Source organism: Bacillus rossius, chromosome 7, assembly GCF_032445375.1.
Source record: "Bacillus rossius redtenbacheri isolate Brsri chromosome 7, Brsri_v3, whole genome shotgun sequence".
Classification (NCBI taxonomy): Eukaryota; Metazoa; Arthropoda; class Insecta; order Phasmatodea; family Bacillidae; genus Bacillus; species Bacillus rossius.
In genome coordinates, this window is record NC_086335.1 from 67,771,133 (window position 1) to 67,780,769 (window position 9,637).

At 35.0% G+C, this 9,637-nt stretch overlaps 1 non-coding gene across 1 annotated transcript; it reads left to right on the forward strand.

Annotated features, from left to right (window-relative positions):
• The first annotated feature begins 4,782 nt into the window (after nucleotides 1-4,782).
• Nucleotides 4,783-4,866, forward strand: Trnal-uaa (transfer RNA leucine (anticodon UAA)). Its single transcript has one exon. It is a non-coding gene; the product is annotated as a tRNA-Leu (tRNA).
• Nucleotides 4,867-9,637: the final 4,771 nt, after the last annotated feature.

Here is a 9,637-nt window from a genome sequence, read left to right on the forward strand (position 1 = left end):
TAAAATACAAAATATATAACTATGCAACAGAAATAATCTTTTAACCGCAAATACTGCAAGTAACTTATGAAGGTTGATTTTTATCTAACTTGGGATGTTAAGAGTTATAAAGAGTTATTTGCAAAAATCTCTAAGTTATCATTAAAAATAGTTTAGGACCAGTTCAGTGTCTTACACGTCATTTGGAAATCTCTATATGTAGCAGTATTTCTTTAGATTATAAAAAAAAATCCTTTATTTTTCTTAACAAACTCATTTACAGTGTCTACAAAGTTAGTTTTCAAAGCTACATCTTTTTCGGTGTACACTACAACTAAATAACTTAACTTATTATTTAGAAGGGTTGACCTATTAGCAATTTTGACTCTTCTTAAAACTGAACAATATGTTTCTGCAGTACAGTTTGTTATTTATTAGGTCAAAAAATATTCTATTTGCAATTTAAAGATTGGTAAAAGTCCTTGATAACTTGTGTTCTTTAATATAAGAATACACTTTAGGTACGTCTTTGACTATTTCAAGTTCAACAAACATTTGAAAAGGGACAAATATCTTCAGAGTACAGCGAGCAAAGTTTCAAAGCAGCATTCTTGACTTCTGACGGTTCGCGCGGGCAAGTCAACAAAAGAGGTAACACTTGAAATCTTGAAGCTCCAACTTCATACTCTCCTTTCCTTCATGCCAAGTTTGCTAGATTTGAGTCTATTATTTCAAGGAACACATTATGTTATTAATTTGTTCTTTTATCTAAGTCTCCTTCAATCCCACGCGTTTCACTTCACTCTTGAGTAGCTAGGAACATCATTTCCAGCCATCTTTACTGCAGATTGTTCATAGACATCAAACTCATTCCTTTTTTTCTTTGAGAAATCCTTCCAAGTAAAAAGAAAAGAATTGATTCGTGTATCATGTACGATCTGAAATTTACGTTTGATTAAACTAACCTTCATAATGTCCATGAATATGCCAGCCATATGTCTGTTCCGCATGGAAGTTCCCAGTGATCTTCGATCAGCGCTCACAACTCAACGAGGCAAAAAAGAAAGTGGTCTAACGTTGGTCAAACCAGCTAACGACTCGAGTTCACTTCTGCACTCTAATCGTGCAACTGGCCATTAGACATACCTACACGTGAAAGAATCTCAACCGATCACGAAACTCAGACAATGTTGCTTATGTTATTAAACACACAGCTAGTTTCGAAATATTAATACAGGCATCGATGTCTATGACATGAGACGTCGAGTCTGTTTATTTATTCCTAGTTAGGCTTACCCTCAACACTGTTGGGTACGTTGAATTGACACACTGCTCAGGGGTGGAAGTTTTTTCCACTCAACATTCTCATAATTAACAGCACGCTGAGCGAGTGAATTTCTTTTCTTAGTAAATATAAACTTTTTTTTTGTTTTTATTTTGAATTGGTGATGCTTTAATATGTGAGCTGAAATATTCATAAATTACTTCCTTGCATTTCTGAAATGGATTGCTTGTTTTTACTCTTTCGACTGTAAAGGAAACTCTTTAAATATTAAGGACTCTTTTCGAGGTTTCCGTGAAGAAAAAAAAACTCTTGGCTTTTTAACGAACATCTCAGAACATTAATGAGAGTGTAAAAAACTTTCTTCCGCTGTCGTGTAACGTGAATGTTTTATGTTCGACGCTCTTCCATAATAATACACAGACAGAGCGGTATTGTTCTAAACACGAACATCATGTTTTTTTCTTCTTCTTGGAAACATTCACTCATGTTCAGTTATTCAAATCTCTGGAATAATAATTGCGTTAGCTCGAATACGTCTTCAGTTTGCGAGTATTGCTTTTAAGAATGTCCAACACATGTAGTTCTAGAAACAGAAAATGTAGCGATTGAGTTTCCTGTATAAATGCATGGGTAAGGATCCAAACCCAGTATTACTGCGAACTCTATCTTGTAGTTATACAGTTGATTTCATGTAAATGTACAAATTTAAACAATTTCTGTAATTTTACATGAATATTTCTGTTCCATGGTGCAGCTTTTATCGGCTCTGTGCCTATCAATATCATAGACCAGTGAGGGCCATCTTCTCTCTTTTAGAGTCCCAGATAACATTATGCAAACTAACCTGAAGACCAGAAACACATCAATAAACATTACCATTCTAAAAACTTATTTTTTCGTATTATTCTTTAGAGTAAACAATAAATACAATGAGTGGCAGGTGAAGAAGATACGAAAAATTATTATTTAAACATTATATTTACAAAAAATAATAAAGAAAAACCTTTTCATATAAGAAGATTTATCATGAAACAATATATAGATTACAAAAATATATATGTAAACATCATTTGTCAACAATATTACGTGAGATGACCATGGATTCTTAACCTTTTCAGTAGACAACTTTATTCTCCAGATATCTTTAGGCGGACCATATACAGCGGGTCGCTAGTTGGTCATCACAACCATGGAGTAATATGATATAGACAGATTCTTATCTTCTGCTCATAAAGCCATCGTTGACTTACGATTTTCCATACGGATTGTCAAAATAGCCGTTGTCACGTGAGTTTGTTTGCAAATTATACGCCGTTACACATTTTTTTTTAAATATTGAATGTAAGGTATAGTAATTTCAAGGATAACATTAACACGCACTGGTAATGAATGACATACATAACCTTTAAGGCTGGGCTACATTCGCAACAGCACGCGCACAGCACAGGCGCATTGAAGTTGAATGCACACAAGCCAGATGGTAACTGCTATATTGGTAAGTAGCATACGCACAACGCATGGCAAATTTCGAGCTACTAACGTTTCTATGCACTGTGCATGGAGTTAGCTGCTTTGCGTCGATTTCTGTTTGCGGCCAATCAGCGTACACCGCGTCAGCGCCATAGAATAACTGACGGTTGTTTTGATAACTATGTGCATAACATAGATTAAAAAAGTGAAACTTATTCGAATATGTATTTTATTTGCAAGGAAATTCTCTGTAGTTAATTATTTTAAACATTAAAAACAAAACTGTGAAATTGTTTGCTGGATTTACTTAAACAATTGCTTCCGTGAATAATAGCTGACAAAAGTTCAAAATTTGAAACTGACAGTTTCGACAGACGTGAGGTAAAAATCTATTGGTTGGATTCAAAATAGTTTATGTAATGTGTGCGAATATAGCTTCGACTTTCGTGCTGTGCGTGTACAACTGTGCTATTTATATGCTGATGTGTTTAGCAGGGCCGGTACAAGGTAAATTGGCGCCCTAGGCGAAAAACCTTAAAGCCCCCCCTCCCCCCCCCCCCCCCCCCGGCCGGACACGCAAAAAAAAATTTTCCTTGCCTCAAAATACATCACGTAAGCCTAAGATTTTATCAACAATCAAATTTAAGCAGGCTTGTGCGTTTTTTTTTTACTTTTTTACTTATTACAAATCATAAACAGATCTCCGTGGACCTTAAATAATTACATATTGTATCAGCTGTTATGTGTCGTGCTGCGCCGCCCCCAGCTACTTGGCGCCCTGGGCGGTTGCCTGGTCCGCCTGTGTGGACGCGCCGGCCCTGGTTAGTGGATTAAAACTCAGATCTACACAGTGATATGAACTTTAAAGAGAAGTGACAGTAATATTCACCTAGGTTTCAATATTATTTTAAGTAAGTGCACTAAGATTATTTTGAAAGCTGGTATTCAAACATGTTTAATTTGAAGCAACCATTATTTCTCCGAATCGGTTTGACTCAGCTAAAATATACAATAGATATTCTTGTACTTGGAACAATTTTTAACGTATTTAGAACTTAAACAAACATGACTACCACCGTAGCCAAGTGCTCGGCTTCTATTGGTCGCACCGGAGGAGTAACAGGCGATTTGCCTAAAGGCGGTTTGCCTAAACATGAATTCGTTACGGCGATTTGCCTAAAATCATTTAGCCTAAAGGCGTTTTGCCTAACGTCGAATTGCCTAACGGCTATTTGCCTAAAAGCGATTTGCCTAAAGGCGAATTGTCTAACGGCGTTTTCTCTAACGGAGCTTTGCCTGACGGCGATTTGCCTAACGGCGTTTTGCCTAACTCCGATTTGCCAAACGGCGTTTTGCCTAACGGCGTTTTGCCTAAAATGTTACTATGATAACAAAATATCGTTATGCCTAACGGCGTTTTGCTTAAAGGCGTTTTGCCTAAAGGCGTTTTGCCTAAAATTAGGCAAAACGCCTTTAGGCAAAACGACACATGCCCGCACCGGAGCTCAGCATTGCCGAGCTAATCTGTGTTGGGTCCGTCTCCGCCTGCGTGCCGTTGTTGAAACTCTGTTCCGCGAAATCTGTCTCCGTTTACTAGATCCGTTTCCGTGCACGTGACATTGCAGTACGAGCCTCAACACTTTAAAAAATTCGAATCGTAAAGGAGGGCCCCTTAAATAAAAGGTAGAAATAGTTTGTAATGCGTAACTATTCAGTTTGTTGGGATCGTTTAAATATTTTTATTCCGAAGATGCGTTTATTTGACATTTCAAGGTCAGACGATGACACCATATTGTACCGTTTATAAATTGTCACGAGCCTTAACACTTTTAAAAAATCGAATCGTAAAGGAGGGCCGCTTAAATGAAAGGTAAAAAATATTTTGTAATACGCAATTATTCAGTTTGTTGTGATCGTTTGAATATTTTTTATTCCGAAGATGCGTTTATTTGACATTTCAAGGTCAGACGATGACACCATATTGTACCATTTATAAATTATCATCATATTCATTATTAATTCTTTATTAAAGCATTCATCGACAACGAGTCAGGTTGGCCGAGCGGTCTAAGGCGCCAGATTTAAGCTCTGGTTCCCGAAGGGGAGCGTGGGTTCGAACCCCACACCTGACAAAATATTATTTGTAAGAAACGTTTAAATGAAGTACCTCTGTTAATTCATACTAACTATAGATGGCGTAATTATTATTACACCAATTTTGATATTTATAAGTTGTATAATTTTTATTACGCCAATTTTGATCAAGAAGATTAGAGCAAATAAACAGGTAGTTTGTTTAAATATTATTTTGTACGAAACTTTTAAATGAAGTACCTGTGGTAATATATACTATCTATAGATTGCGTAATTATTATTACACCAATTTTAATATTTATAAGTTGTATAATTTTTACAACCGCCAATTTTGATCAAGAAGATTAATGCAAATGAACAGGTTGGTAGTTTGTATATTTTAAATTAGCACACTGAAAAAGAACGAGTAAATAAGCCTGGCAACTATAAGCCCCAAGTACTTTTCGATATCAGTAATTCTTATTTATTTATTTATTTATTTATATCATACAGATAGAAGTTTAATTTTTACTGTTACAAAACCAAATTTTATATGATACGTAACCATGGTGCTTATGAATTTAAAGGTAAATTTTTCTGTTAGTCCTAGTTTGTACTAAAAGCATGAAATCGTATGGTATTTAGTATTGGATTTGCCTTTGCCATATTTTTATATATAAATTAATAACAATTAGGTTTTCCCAAAAACCATTAATAACCCAGGTTTCTAAGGTTTTAGGAAACCTAATTTGTATTAATACTGTATATTCCATGATTAAATGCTTTCAGTACATGTTACGATTGACATAACAATTTGCTTTTAAATTCATAAAAATAAATAAATTTATATAAATATATATAAGTACTGCTTTTGTATAAATAAAATTTTATAGACGATTAAATATGTTCATATTATGCATTTATTAAAAATCCCGTAAAAAAACACGAAATATTAGAAGCAAATTAAGTTAGGGTGACGCCAAGTTAAACAGTTCTTTAACGTTTCCATCACCCGGGAGTGTAGAAATTATTGAACCAGCTAGTTAAAACTTTTTTTTTATGGAGAACATTAATGATCAATTTCAGTTAAGAATAGAATTTCGGAGGCAAGGCCGCAAATCTATGGAATTCAGCGGGCAAGGGTTACCCGCTGGATAGGGTGCTTGAATGTTGTATACTGCCCTTATTTTGGCCTATATGCATACAATAAGTATAAAACTTTAAAATGTACAGAACGTTTTCCATAAAACATGGTTTTGATGTTTACGTTTATCAGCACCGTTTCACAGTCACGACTTTGCAAGCGCATGCGCCCCCCCCCCCCCCCCATCCCAGTGAGGGGCTCCTTAAATCAAAAAAGGGGCGGTTCCTCCCCCCCCCCCCTCCCCAACACAGCGATATACACCCATGTTCAGAGGCGTATATTCCTGTGTCACTGCTGGACGTTGTTGGACTACGGGGAATTTTCTCCGCGTGCTCCGCTTCCCCTGACACAATCATTCCTTAGTTGCTTTCATTCACGACATCGTTCCATGTCGCACTTCAAGAGCATTGGATTCCTGCACCCTTCCCATCACTCGACTGAATCCCTCGTTTCCCTTTAGCATCGCTGCAGTTGCTTTAGGCAAGTTCTCTGCTTTAGATTTGATGCGAAAACTAGGCGTTTTGCATGTACTTCGGCTCGGGCACAACCGCTATGTTGGATTTGGTTTTGTAAAATGCCAATGGGACTGCAGAATTTAACTTGTATGTATTATTTACCTTCCCATTGAAAAAGAATAATAATTTCTAGTAATTCTCAACGATGCAATTACCACAGCAAAATAAAATTACTGAAAATACTTAGCATACTTTTGGTGATATCAGTTGTAATAAAACACGATATGCACCGCTTGTGTAGTGAAACTTCAGTATGCATTGCCCTTACAAAATAACGTAATAAATAATAATTAAAATGCAATAACCCAATCTCTGGTACAAAAATGAACTTGCGGTCTCTGAGTACAAAATATTTCTTTAAATATTTTTGAAACGAAATATATTTATTTGTTTTTAATCTGGATGTTTTAGAATGACCACTTCCGATGTTTTGTGGCAGCAAGAAAGGATTTCCTTGAAGTGAAACATCGTTCGATGCATTAATATGTCGATATATGTCAGCCACGTCCGTTCCACGTCGACTGAAAGCGCCTTCCTTTTAAGTGTTGACGTAGGTATCAAAGTTGTGGCATGAAGTTGCTCTGCTTCACCATCTCAGCTTCTAACCAGACCAGCCACACTGTGCGCAAGAGAAAACTTCTAGCAACAACAATTTAAGTCGTTAACTTGCTGCATACGTCCGTTTAATAATTACTGCGTATAATAAATAAAAGGCGGTACGAAAAAGAAGCATTAAAATATTAATATTCAACCAATTTAATATTTTCTACGTCAGTTATTTTTAGTAGGTACTTGAAAAACTGCAACTTATTGACAAACCTTTCTTTAAGGCCCATGTATGTGTTTATGTGTATGTGTGTAAACATGGTGTGTTTCAGTGTGTGCCCCCGGCTATAGCCTATGATGTTTCTCTAGTATCGTCCTTCATGAAAAATAGTTGGTGTCTGTGGCACAAATTAAATTGCTATAAAAAAGATTATTGAAATGTTTTAGTTAGGTCAGGACAAAAAATTTAATTGACGCCAAAACCAAATACAAAACTTGCAGTCAAATAAAGATATCGAATGAGTACGGGTAAGTATATTCGTCGGTCAATGTTCAAGCCAAATCCTTTGTGGCCCTAGCAAAAGGACGAGAGGGGGTTAAAATTCGTGGTATTTTTTAACGATTGAGTTCATACTGATAGAATAGTATAAATCTATTGCTAAAAGAATACATTTCAAAGCAAACAAATTTTGCAATAAACTCAAATCACATTCACATTTGAAGTCTTAAACATATTATTTATTTAATCGTTAATGGTTTGAAAATTTTTGCGTTACAAAAAAATTAGGGGGGGGGGGGGGGTACCCGACCAAATTAATTGTCCCCGGGCGCTTAGTTTGTATTCACAGCCTTGGTTTCATCTATATTTTGTTTGTTTAATTTATTCATGAAAACTTGTATGAATAAATGACTACAATCAAACCCAATGATTGTAAATTAGTTTATGTTTATTTTAATTTTTTTTATCTCCGATTTTGTGCAGTTAAAATTAAGAACCGATCAGCTGCATCTTAATCGTAGTTGGATGTAAAAGGTATAGATTTCGAAAAATAAAGTCCTCTACCTAATCCTCGAAGTCATATTTCTGTATACTTAAATGAGTGCCTAATTTATTTTGAACTGAGCGTATTTAAACTCGAAAGAACTATCAAAAAAGCAGTAGTCTCATCTCACCCGAGAATAGGGAAAGTGCTGCTATCTGTTCACAACATTTATAACTCTCTGCTTGAAGCGAACGTAGAAGACAGAGAGCAGTCACGTTCGCTTCACTGAGACAAAAATTTCGTACGAGAGTTACTTGGGTTTCATTCTGAAAAAAATATTACTTGGAAAAAAAATATCACGAATAATAACTGCATATTCATTGCTAAAAAAAAATTGTGTTTGTTAGATTAAAGAGGTTGGATATAAAAGCATGTTTAAATTAATATTTATCACAAAGAATATGTTAAAACTAGTTTTGTCCACGTGACCAAAATTTCACATAAACATACGTCGATATATCATTAAATTATCTATACCAGTAATAAAACAGTTGAGTTCGTAAGTCTGTACATTGGATGAAATTATAAAAAAAAAAAAAAAAAAAAACACATATTGAAAATAGCTGCTTCAAGAACTCATATATATATATATATATATATATATATATATATATATATATATATAAAACTTTTTGCTTGTCTGTTTGTGCCGGCTTCAATCAAAAGTACTTAACGGATTTTGATGAACTTTTTATTATTTTTAAGGTGTTTGGCTTCTTTAATGACAGATGGGAAAGTATTTGGCTACTTTCAACTAAACTACCTATTATTATAGAAGCCCACCCGTAACAGAGTGAAATAAAACTGTAAGTATGATTTTTAAATAATTAATTATTATTCTAAATCTAATCAAGCAAAATAAAACATATTGAGCATCAATATTAACAAATTAAAATTTATATCCTTCTTTTTACCCTTTTATGTAGTTTCACCCCTAAGAGGTTAAAAAAAAAAAAGTTTGATTTCAAGATGCAAAAATGCATACTTCCGAATCTATTAGAACTAGAGGTAAGAAACTAAACTAGAACTAGAGGTAAGAAACTAAGAATCATCAACATGCATATAAAGTTATGAATTGTGTTTTGTTTCTAATGTATTTTAAAATTAGTTTGGGTTAAAATGGGGCTACTTTTTTCAACAATTGTTGAGTACCTAGAACATAAATGATTACGTCAAATTATTAAACATACTAAAACTTGAAATTCATTTTTTTTATTTACTATTTTGCGAGATCTCGCCTCTAAGATATGTAGAAGGTTTTAGTTTTGTTTTGAAGAAGAAATTTGGACAACTCCCCCCCCCCCCCCCCCCCCCTGGTTGGCTGGCACGCCGGGTCTACTATACTGCCTGGGTCGTTGCCTCGCCTCTTGCGTCCTAACACGGTATAAACTCACAAAGTAACCGAACAGGAAAAGGAATCGCCTAACATTGCCTGGAATTATTTTTTTTTCTCTCGGGAATTTAGAGATTCTCCATTTCATGATTACAGAACTGTATTGTTAAAATTCCCTAAGACACTGGGCTCGCATTTCAGAGAACTCGGGTTCAAATCCCGTCCGATTATCCTGATTGCGATTTTACG